At 44.2% G+C, this 12,500-nt stretch overlaps 2 protein-coding genes across 3 annotated transcripts in view; one reads left to right on the top strand and one right to left on the bottom strand.

The window, feature by feature from the left end:
- Positions 1-12,500, top strand: part of LOC118496429 — a 397,714-nt gene that overhangs the window by 73,208 nt on the left and 312,006 nt on the right. The window lies entirely within an intron of this gene.
- Positions 11,622-12,500, bottom strand: part of selenot2 (selenoprotein T, 2) — a 7,034-nt gene continuing 6,155 nt past the window's right edge. The window contains exon 6 of one of the 2 annotated variants that reach the window (XM_031278433.1): positions 11,622-12,088. The gene's annotated coding sequence lies outside the window, so the exon portion shown is untranslated. Of the gene's footprint in view, positions 12,115-12,500 lie in introns of both variants that reach the window. The other variant, XM_031278432.1, reaches the window with a different exon arrangement.

Below are 12,500 nucleotides of genomic sequence, written 5' to 3' on the forward strand. Positions count from 1 at the left end.
GAGAGGGGTTCTCCACGATCACCAGCAGAACTGGCAATTAAGATCTGTCCTAGTGTTACCGTGCAGCGTGGTTGGCGCGACATTAGTTTAGACTGTGGGGAAAGAGTTTCGGGCACTACCCGCGTAGTATTAAGTAGGCTCCGCTAGCGGTCGATGAACCGGCGCTGTGGTCATTTCTGTGATGAACGGTGAGCGACAGCGCTGAGTGAAACAAGTCATGAGGCCGGGCCATCACGGGAGTGAAATGTTTGTACAGGTGCTACCACTGAACAAACAGCCACCAAGCAGATAGTCTTGTCAAAGCGTCCCACCTACCTTATCTTGATTGGAACTCCTCAGAAGAGATTTGTCCAGACACGGGCAGATAGTCTCCCCCCGATAAAAAAGATCCTGTCTGGTATGCCAATTGTTGCTGCAAAGCGCGTGTCTCACCGGATGGCAGCACTCTATATGATACTGAACCATCGCGAACGAGGAAGTTGATTGGCAGGTAAACCTGCAGGCGTTCTAATGTTAAAGTAGATGATTTTTAATGAATAGTGCATTTATCTGCAACGGCATCCGAGATGAATGCTTCGTTCGTGGAAGAGCTGGACCACACGGCTGACCAGGTGCAGGGCCTCGCCGAGAGGGGGACGAGGTGCATCCGAATCCTCCGGTCCGCCGACGGAGCCCCGCTCCCCGGGGAACGGGCTGAGCTGGGGGCCAGGGCTGCCGCGCCCCCCCCATTTCACCCGCTGCATGCGGCACCCGATGATCCACTCCGCGCGCTGCACAGCGGCGTGTGTGGCAGATGCCGGTGACATGCCGACCAGAACACGGCAGTGAGAAAGTGTAAATACCACGTGGGCTGTTTGTAGCTGAATGAGTGGCTGAGAGGGCGTAACGAGGGCGTGAGGCGACAGTGTGCCTGTGAGCAGAGAAAAGTGTTGTGGGAGAAGAAATGGAAAAAAGAAAAAAAATTTGGTGAGGCATGTGTGCTAGAGCAGACAGGTGAGATGGAGAATCAGCATGAGGCACCGGAGCTACATGTCCTGATAGTCGCAGCGAAGCTGAAGCAGAGAGGAGGGAAGTAGGGGAAGTTCGTTTGCGTGTGAAAAATGACAAGAGTTCTAAATTGTCTGCCACGGAAAAGATAAAGAAAGAACTCTCAGGAATAGGGGCGAACTCTCAGGCCCAAAAAAATGGCAGTGAGAGAGGACGGAGGGGAGCGAGGAGGATGGAGGGCGAGGAGGACAGAAAGAGGAGTTAATACGTGAGGAAGATGAGGAAGAAGGAGAGACTGATTATCTGTAGTCAGTCAGCCCTCTGACTGACTCCAGGTCTCTGGGCGGTCAGCCTACAGGAGAAAGAACATGTACCAGGTTACAACAAATAGACAGTTCCTCCCGAGACTAAAAATTAGTAAATGTAACATCAAACTTGAAGACTATTTGAGCGCCCACGTGTTTTACTATCCAATACGAGCCCCCCTCAGATGAATCTGACGAGGTAGGAGGAAGCAGAGCGCTTCACTCTACCGCGAGTATTTCAGTTTAAAGAAACTGCGTTGTGAGGATTCAAACCTAGCCGCTTTTAAATGATGGAGAAAGTGAGAGCAATGTAAGACTGTCTGTTGACTTGTGGTCTTAATTTTGTGGTCGTTTTTTGTGTGTCTTCCTCACATCTGACATGATGAAGTCATTTTTAAAATTCTCCAATCTTATATAAATGGTGAATGATGGCAGAGATGTGAAGAGAGGGCTTGCCTTTTTGAGTTTGTAAAACTTAAAGAAGTTAAATTGCCAATGTTGCCAAGAAATACGCCACAGTGCACACTCTTAAATGCAGAACAGATGGAGGCATTGGGAATGGGCATGGGCGAGGTGGTGTTAGGTCATTACCTTCAGCAGCATCAGCCGGAGGAGGGGCAGTCCTCTTTGCCCCCCACGAAAACTTTTACCAAGTCTCATACTGTAGCACGAAAGAATAAAGGCGCGACTCTTAGTACTAAGCAAGCCCAGTATGCAAGTTATTAATTGGCTTTTTATAAATGTATAAGCTCCAAACCAGGACCTGATAAGTTCTTTTTTTAGATGAGCCTCAGTACGTTTTCAAGTGAGTGTGCACCAGAGGAGCTTTGTTAATTTTTGGGAAGGGGTGATTTAACTACGGACTACACATGATGATGATTAAGGATCGGAATCTAACAAACCACATGCATGCTTCTAAAAGCAGCCATGCAGAGGATGACGGAGAACATCGCTCTCGATGTATGCGATGAAACGCAGCACAGCCCAGATGACAGTCCACTGGGTCCACAGCCAGAGGAGAGACAGCTACACATGAGCCCGTCCACAGCTCAGAGACAAACCGGTATACTATGCCTAGGCCCTAGAGGTTTTATTGTTTTAAGCCCCATTAATGTTTTTAAGAGCAGGCTGTACATATTGCCGAGTCGGTTTTCTGATCATCATGTGTGTATTGTGATGTTTACATCGCATCTAAAACCAGATACGTGCGATATATGCCTTTTAACCGGACACTCTCTTTGGTTTAGATGCACAATTTTAGCAGGATGTTTTTATTTTTTTTGGAAAGTTTTTAAGAGACAGACAAGAGAGCATTTTATGGTCACATGAGCGCAGTGGTGACCCGAGACATTGGGTAAGGTGAAATCAGGCAAGACAGCTTGTCAGCAGTACACTCTCTAATGTTTCTCCAGAATTGCCCAAGTCTATGAAAACGATCTGGCAAGATAACTATTCAGCTGAGACCTGCAGAGTTCGCAGAGTGTCCACAGGAAATCGAGGACGTTTTGAATGACTACAGTCTAAAATAAAAGCCCATTTGGCGAACCTGCCCGGGGCCCCATGCAGAGCCAAAGAGGGCGCACTGATCCGGCATATCCGTATTTCAGACTGCTGCTTTAATCGCGAGCTATCCAACTAAGTTATTTTTTAGTTTGAGAGATAGAAGCAATGCCGCGCCAGAGCAGGAATAGCTCCTGCTCCTGAGCTCGCAGGGCACGTGAGGACAGCTTTTAACGTGACAGCTTCCCAGATCCGAAGAGAAGCCTGACGACTTCTACGATAGCATCTCTACAGCACAGAGTACACAGAGGTCGAAAACGAGCTTTCACCAGGTTCTGCTAGAGCACCTGCCCACGCGTTTCTGAGGGACGACAATGCGGAGCTAGTTGAGCGGCCCCTGAGGAGACGAGGTTTTTAGAGCACCTCTACCAGGCAGCAGCCGGGGGAAAGGCCTGGGATTGCATGGTCTCCCTCCAGAGTTTTACAAAACTTTCTGGCGACATAATGAAATATACGCGACATTTTAGCATGTTTTTATGAAAGTTTTGATGAGGTCCCTGCCCCTCGTACCGCAGAGTTGCCAGGAAGGCCAGTGCTGACTCTCTCCCTAAAAAAAGGGGACTTGCAGGGACATTATGAACTGGAGGCCAGTCTCTTGCTGTGTGCCATCAGCATTACAAGACATGCCTGTCAAAGTCCTGGCTCCAGGATGAAGCGGTGCTCGGACAGCACCGCGTCATCCACAAGGCCCAAACCTACTGTGCCTGCCCGGCGCTAGGCATCAGTGTTGACAATGTGTCATGATTCGGTGAATTTTGGCAGTCTATGGTTCATTGAGGCTGTAGACACTGGTCTGGTTTCTTTGGACCAGGCAAAGCGAGTTAGACCGGTTGCAGCACAGTTACCTGTTAGCGAAAGTTCTGCGAGGCAGTTCGACTCAGCCCTGCGTTTCATCGCCAAGCGATAAGGTAATGTATGAGAACATGATGAGTGTGCTGACGACATTAATGGTGGGTTGTGTAAACCCTTCACAGCTACCATGGGGGATAAGCCAAGAATGCTCAATGTCAGGGATGTTTTATACGCTCCTTATTCATTGAACCCATGCTGCCATAATCGTCCGCCTCTGGCATCAAATGGCCCATGTTTTTCTACCTGGTTTTTCTCACTACACATTTTTACTGTATCGAGCCTACGCAGACGACATCATAGTGTTTATAAAAACCAACAAGAATGTAAGATTGTGTTTAGGAGTATTGTTCAGACGCGTTTAAGGAAATTTCTGCTGCCAAGTCAACTGGGCCAAAAGTGAGGCCATTGGCGCAGTGGGCGAGCCTGCGGCGGAGGTCTCTCCCTCACCTGTCCTGCGTGCGGGTGACCTGGAAAGAGGGGGCGTTTTAAAGTACCTGGGCGCAGTATCTGGACGGGACCAGAGATCCACGGATTAGAAACTGCGGAAGGAGTGATTAGAAAACGGTGGACGGGGAAGTGGGAAAATGGAGGTGGCTGCATTCTCATATGTCCATACAGAGGCATGGCGTGCATACTCATTAACAATTTGGTGAGCATCCAGCCTCTGCGCACAACCGATATTAAAATGTATGGAGCCCCTGCTGCGTTGTTAAAAACCATACTAAGTCGATCTCTTTTAAGTTTTTTTCTGGAATGATGCCACTGCGAGTTCCCAACTGTGTTTATATCCGTGACCAACGAGAGAGGGAAGGGCAGGGTGGACTTGGAGAGCCGCGACTTTGGACTTGGAGAGCTTGGAGAGCTGGCTGGATTGGCGAGAGACGCGACTGATGCTTTTAGATTAAGCTTCATACAGAGGTATTTTATATGGAACTGATGATGTCGTATGGAGGGCCCAGTAGAGATTTTAGCCCAGCACAATCATTTTAAGCCGGGGGGTTGCAGGTTCTGTGGTTTGATGCTTCATTTGCTTTTGTTTAGTGGACTTTGCGTCCGCTTTTATATCATATGTGCACGACTTGCCCTTCGTTTTACCAAGGTACTGTTTTTTTAAAAGCTCCCACCCCCCCCTCCCACCCACCACCCCCCCCCCTATGAGAGCACGTTTTAAATGGAACCAGACTAGAATCTGGCCAGCATGTCTTTTCTGGCTCCTGGAGGGCCTTGGCGTCGTCGTTGGGGAGGCCCCAGCTGGATCTCAAGGATGGCAGACAGACCGGGACCTCACGAGAGGAAGAGGCTGATGAGCATCCCTTGACGAGCGGCTGCACGAGTAGTGATACGTTTAAAGGGGATCCTTGAGGGCTGCCAAGGTCACCTGGCTTCCCTGAAACCGAGGCAGATGGCTCTATAGCTGGAAGTCTGAGGCGGCTATCACCCACCAGAACTATTTGAACGCAGGGATTAACAGATCTGCGAAAAGGAGAGACAGAGATGCCTGCGCGGACTATTCATGAGCGACCAGAAAAGTGCCGTTTCTGCCGAGACCTTTTCCAGACATTGGTTTTTTAATTAACAACACTGACTCACTAGAAACCATCATAGCACGTGGTGATGGAGATTTCCATATGCAGAATGGGAACCAGGTCTGTATCTGTATAGGCAACTGTGTTCTAGGCCACCCACAATAAGAAGCTAGAGTGAGAAGGAAGGAGCATGCGTGTGGAAGGACAGATGTTGAAAAGCACAGGAACAGTGATGCGAGAGTCTTGTACAAGCCTCCCTAAAAAGAGGTCAGGAGACGAATGTCGGAGGCGATCCTCCACGGGTAAGGGCTTGGCCCCGACGTGAATGTGTTTCGGAATCGGACCCTGCCGATCCAGGATTTTAAAAATTCAAGGCTTAAACGTCGGATTAAAAAGCTATGCTTTGGCTGTATTTTGGGCTGGGAATTCAAGCCACGTTGGGACTCTTTTTCCGGCTGCTCTGAGAACCAGACGCCCCGTTAAGTCAGACTCCTTTCACCTCAGGGTGATTCCATGCACATCCCGGTTTGTCACTGGACGAAATCGGACCCTGCCGATCCAGGATTTTAAAAATTCAAGGCTTAAACGTCGGATTAAAAAGCTATGCTTTGGCTGTATTTGGGCTGGGAATTCAAGCCACGTTGGGACTCTTTTTCCGGCTGCTCTGAAAACGTTTGTCCTGTTAAGGCGAGACACGGCAGGCAAAAACATCGTTTTTTTTTCACTGGTCAATTTTCAGATTTTGGGCTATTTGTCTTCATTAACATGTCTTCTTTCAGACTTGTGGTGAAATAAAGTCCGAAATACACATTTAGGTCTTTATTTTACTACACTTTGTCTGTTTGCGTCGATAGATTTCACCTAAATTCAACAAAAGTTGGCGTTCTAAATCATCGCGCTGCTCCGCGATCGCTGTCTGCACCCTGTCATCACATATACCTTTGGAAAGCTCTCTTTCTCCTGTACAATGTTGTCGGATCCAAATATGGTCATTTCCTTTTTATCAGCAACCAATTGTGAAAGTAAAAGGGGGGATTTAACTCAAAATGCGCAATCTCATTGGCTGATGCCAATTTCTGACAACGTGATTCGTTCAGAATCGTCACGTGACGCGCTCTGACATTTCCGCGGTAGCTCAAAATGTTGAAAGAAATGCGTCGAAAACGGCCGAAAATCACCTCAGAGAAGAAGAAAACAGTTGTTATTAGCAACAAGACACAGAGGATCACAAACTAAGACAGCAGATGATGAAATGCCTTCACATAGTACGTCGATGTTTAAACTATCGTTCAGAAAACAGGAGTGTTCAGACAGCGGCGGAGGTAATCAGACTCTCTCTCTCTCTCTCTCTCTCTCTCTCTCTCTCTCATTCTCTCTCTCTCTCTCTCTCCCTCTCTCCCTGTCTGTCTGTCTCTCTCTCAACCTCTCTCTCTCTCTCTCTCTCTCTCTCTCTCTCTCTCTCTCAAAGCAGTTTACAGAAAGTCATAGCCTACATGTCATATATTAAATATTTGTCACATATGTACCACACTGTACTGATCGCGATACAACACACTATATTACAAAACAATTACATTACACAACACAACAGTTACAGTTTTTGTATAATGTAATTACTATATAATAGGCTACTAAACAAATCTGTTATTTTGGGATCCTAAGTGGTGTGAGTCCCTCAGGCTGTAGCAGGCAGATCCATATCTAGCTGTCAGTGGAGCTGCTGTCCCTTCTCCTAGGAGAACTACCAGCTTCTCTTCTGGTCTTAACTTTTTTTGGCTATTTTTCCAAGGTGTAATTCTCTTAGTGAAGATAGTTTTTCCCCGTGGAGGAGGAAGTGTATCTCTGTCTGACCCAGCTGGTGGTCACTGAGCCTGTATTTAGTCAGGATCCGTCTCTTCTTTGTATCTCTGACAGTGTGAAGATAATCTGTCAAATAATAATTTTGTCTACTTTGTTTGCTTTCTCCAATGTTCTAAATATTGGTCTTTTGAATGAGTCATAATTAGTTTTGTTATGTTGTGTTATGAACCAGTGCTAAATGGAGCCTGAATTAGTTATCTTCACCATCAGCTGACTGAGGGGACTGGTTCTGGTTAGTTATCTTCACCATCAGCTGACTGAGGGGACTGGTTCTGGTTAGTTATCTTCACCATCAGCTGACTGAGAGGACTGTTTCTAGGTAGTTATCTTCACCATCAGCTGACTGAGGGGACTGTTTCTAGTTAGTTATCTTCACCATCAGCTGACTGAGGGGACTGGTTCTGGTTAGTTATCTTCACCATCAGCTGACTGAGAGGACTGGTTCTGGTTAGTTATCTTCACCATCAGCTGACTGAGGGGACTGTTTTGTGGGAAAAGTAAGCTGGAGCAGCAGCAAGTATGGCCATGAAGGTGCCTCTGTCATGCTTTCTGTTATGGAGAAGTTGTGGCTTCAGAGCTCAGTTGTGACGGTCAATTCAATGAGAGAAACTGATATGTTCAGGACCTCAAAAGCTGAGACCGTCACAGCTGCCAGTGTAAAACATAGTCTAGAGTCTAAGCACAGCTAAAATACATATGGTGCTGGAATGGACAGTTGGACTTTAAAAAGCTGTGACATCTATTGTTGGTCTTGTTCTATGTCCATACAACTGTCCAGCGTGGGTTTTGTCTGCAACTTTGTGCATGATACGCCAATATTAATTCATTAAGTTACTGCAGTTGTAGGCCTTATATGCTTGCCATTTTATTAAATAATCAATTTTCATGATCTTGAAATATTCTATATTATTATCACTCAGGGCCTGGGCATTTATTCTGTTTTTGAGCAATTTTTCCAATAGAAATGTATTAAATTCCACTATTTAAATCTTTAAATGCTGTTTTCTCAAAATGAGTTTTTTGTCAATCTCCAGTATAAACATCTCAGCCTATGTAGCACCTATGTACACCAAACTTTCCAGTTATACACTTAGTAGTATTCTGAAGATATTTACAGAGGTATTTGTTAATAAATCATTCCTGCCCTGATTTATGTGAAATTTTAAGCTAAAAAACATGGCGAAAATCGATTTTTTTAGGGCTATGGACAGTATATTTTGATTTCCTAGGTAATGAAAGCAGATATACTGAAATCCCTCTGTAATTTTGTTTTCATCTTGTGTGTAAACAAAATGAAAAAAGAATTTTGCACCTGGCTTTATCATATGTTCAGATCTATCTACCGAAAATATATGCAAAATCGCGCATATTTAATGAGAAAATGCCTAATTTGCATAATTAAACATAAACATTTCAAAAACTTGTAATACTTTTTTTTATATACTTGTGTAAGTAATCAACTGAGGAAGTTTCATGGAGATATCTATTATTTAAAAATTTTAGCCTATTCACCTGTAGTGTCTCGCCTTAAGTCAGACTCATTTCACCTCAGGGTGATACCGTACACATCCAGGTCTGTCACTGGCCAATATCGGACCTTTCCGATCCAGGATTTTAAAATTCAAGGCTTAAACGTCCGATTAAAGCTATGCTTTGGCTGTATTTGGGCAGGGAGCTGTTATATGATATAGGAATACTTATTTTCGTACTTATCACGCTGTTGGATGCTGTCCTCTCCTACTTCAATGCCTAACCTATCTCTCTCTCTCTCTCTCTCTCTCTCCCTGAGCCTGTCTCTCACTGGTTGAAGCCTGAACATATTGTGAACAGATTAATAACATAACTAATTCCACTGGTGGGACTGTTGAGCTCTGTTTCAGACTGATACCTCCGGTTCAGGCTGGTCCTCATCCTCAACACGGGCCTTTTTCAGTCGCATAAAATTCTTATCAATACTCATCTGGATTGAAGTGCTGCCACTAATGACTAACTTTCTAACGATTAATCTTTCGACTAATTTTTCAATTAGTCGACTAATCTTAGCGACTAATTAAAAAAAAAAAAAATCAAGTGAAAAAAAATCAAGTGTTTATTTCGTCTATTTTATTTTGAAGTCAACTGAAGGGCCAAAACATAAAATGTCACTTGTGCCATAAACAATATAAATAACTTAAATGTTACCAAATAAAAAAATGACAAATGCAGATATAAATGTAATTTTAAAAAATAAAATACTGCCGACGTTGTCTGTTGCTGTAATCAAATCAGTATATATTTATGTTTAACATGAAGTATACTACTGCTTGCGTGTAGTAAATCAAGAAAGATCCATGTGTACAGACAAGGCTAGCAGCAGCAGTCAGACACCTTTCTGGTGTGGAAAGACAAAAATCCACGCAGCGGACACACAACAGAAACACCACGCAGGCAGTGAGTAGCTGCTTGCGTTTACACCTGCGTGCATGGCGGGGTTTAAAACATTACTGCAAAAGTCTAAGTTTAACATCCAAAGACAGTCGTTGTACTTGTCAAGAGTTAATAAACAGTACAGACTTGCTCGCCGTTTCATTATTATTGTTATTTTGTGTGTATGTGTCTCTGCGTGTGTGTGTGAGAGCGAGATGCAAGTGACAGAGAGACGGGGGAGAGCAGGGAGAGGAAATCCAGCTGAACGTGTTTTAAATAGCGTTTAAAAAAAACAACTAATAACGAATGCAATGTGTGGCGGCCGGTGTTGATAGTGAGGCGCACCGCCACACGTTAGTCTATGTGGGAAACTAAGTCAACTAATCGCAGCAGCACTAACATTAGTCAGTCCCTCCAGAAAAACCTGATTATGTGATCTCATAACTCAATGCATAATCAGCCAAAGTCTGCATATTTATTTCGGGGGCCGCATTTTTTCAAACACGGCGCACTTTCGCCGCATAAATTTCCGATTTTCGTGCAAAATATGCGGGGCTTGCATGATTTCATAATCCCCGCATTTCAGTTTTTAAAACAGTCCTATATAGGCCTATCTTAGCAGAAAGTTGAAAAATGTTGCGTTTACTTCACACAAGAGCAGCCGTTTCCGCTGTTGCCATGGGAACGTTATGAAGTGACGTAATTACGCGACGTGAACATCATTGAAAAGCTGCAAACCCCGCGATGAAGCCACGATGAAACCGCAGTTTTTGCAAGTTCCTGCAATTTCATCACATAAAATTGCATAAATATCCCGCATATTCCATCCCATTTTTTAAGAAAACGTGACGCATAATCAAGGATTTTAGCCCAAAACAATCACAGAAAAACTCCAGAGTTTTCTGGAAGGACTGAGAGGGGTATATCTACAAAGTCAAAACCTTAATGTAATGTGTAGGATGTTAGTAATCTGAACTGCTATCGGTACTCCTACCAACATCCGACTTCATCACTTACCCTCAATTTCCACCAACTGCAGAATGGCTGCGGAGCCGCTCCTGACCGGCGTTGGAGTCGTTAGGTTTCCATTAAAGTCAATGTGTGTATGTTAATAATAGGTTATAATAATAAGTAATAAGTCAGTGTGTGTATTTTAATAATATGTTATAATAAGTCAGTGTGTGTATTTTAATATGTTATAATAATAAGTAATAAGTCAGTGTGTGTATTTTAATAATATGTTATAATAATAAGTCAGTGTGTGTATTTTAATGTTATAATAATAAGTAATAAGTCAGTGTGTGTATTTTAATGTTATAATAATAAGTAATAAGTCAGTGTGTGTATTTTAATAATATGTTATAATAATAAGTAATAAGTCAGTGTGTGTATTTTAATATGTTATAATAATAAGTAATAAGTCAGTGTGTGTATTTCCACTGACGGCTGTGTCCCAGCTCCAGTGATACCCAGAGCTTCTATTGTTGCCAGACGCCGGAGAGCTCCGCAGCAATTCAGCACACGGCAGATAGTGGGGACAGGAAGTCAAGCACAGAAACAAAATAAACATCTGGTTAATTTTCAAAATAAAATCCAGCGTGCTCACGGCGGATCATATCTCCCTGCACTGCACCTTGAAAACACAGCTCAGAGTAGTTTCCCCTCTACTCCTCTGGATGAAACTAACTGGTGGTGGTTTTGTGGTTCTATTCTACGTGAATTCGCGAGATCTCGTGACTTCAGCTGTCAGCCATGGCTGTAGCCGTGCTGTAACAAATCCCAGACCTGGTGGGTATTGAAGGACACACAGCGGAGCCAATCCGCAGCCGTACCGCAGTTGGTGGAAATGAGGGGTTAGCCTAACCCTTACCCCCTAACCCTAACTCAGGCTCGGGGGCTTTACTGTAAACTGTCAGGCTTACTGTAAACTGTCAGGCTTACTGTAAACTGTCAGGCTTTACTGTAAACTGTCAGGCTTTACTGTATACTCACTTACTGTAACTTACTGTAAACTGTCAGAGGCTTTTTGTCACCACCCCCGGCTGCTGCCGCCTGCTCTCGTCCACTTTACTAATCTCGACTGAGCCTAATGAGTGAGACTACAGACAGACAGGCAGACAGACACTGAAACTTTTGGTGAGTTTTATTTTCAGACATTTTACAGACTCAATGATGTAACTTTAACAGAAAAGTGATGAATCATTAAAATCTGGTTTCTGTAACAAATGGTCATCTTCACATTGTTATTTTTTAATTCTCAGTACCTGTCCAGACAGAGGCTAATTAGCATGAAGCTAACAGTGGTAGCGTATTTTTATTCTGAACAAACTCAACCTTAAACTAAATAAATAAAATCAAGCTGAACCAACAGAAACAATCTGACTCTCCCGGTGCTCACAGGTGCATTATGGGTACTGTAATGCTGGGCTGTGACCCGGCGCAGAGGGAGCACTCGCTTTGTGGCGGGGGACATCCGGCGGGGCCCCGCAGAGTCTGCTTTAGGGCCGAACCTTCATACACGCCAGTGGCTGAACGCAGCGCTGAGCCGAGACACCTGAACGCACCGCTGAGTGGAGACACCTGAACGCACCGCTGAGTGGAGACACCTGAATGCAGCGCTGAGGGGAGACACACAGGGAGAGAGCTACTGTGATGTAACTGAGGGACAGTTTGTGATAGAGCCAGCAGCAAACACATCCATCAACACAGTAAGGGTTCATCGTTGAGTGTATTTATCGAGTATTTTAGTAATCAAGTATTCAACCCATTATTCCATCGATTAATCGGATAGAAATACTTTTGTTTTATTGAAGAGCAATAATATAAAGCTACATTTTTATTGCCTACATTGCTTACAATATCATCGCTAAAAAAACTAAACTATTAGGTGCAGTTAAGTGCTGTATTACATTGTTTTTAAAGAAATGCAATAACAACCTCAAACTAAGGCATACATTAAACAAACATTACCTTCAGTTGTACAACTTCACTTTCAGAACTACAA

Source organism: Sander lucioperca, chromosome 1 (assembly GCF_008315115.2).
Source record: "Sander lucioperca isolate FBNREF2018 chromosome 1, SLUC_FBN_1.2, whole genome shotgun sequence".
Taxonomy (NCBI): Eukaryota; Metazoa; Chordata; class Actinopteri; order Perciformes; family Percidae; genus Sander; species Sander lucioperca.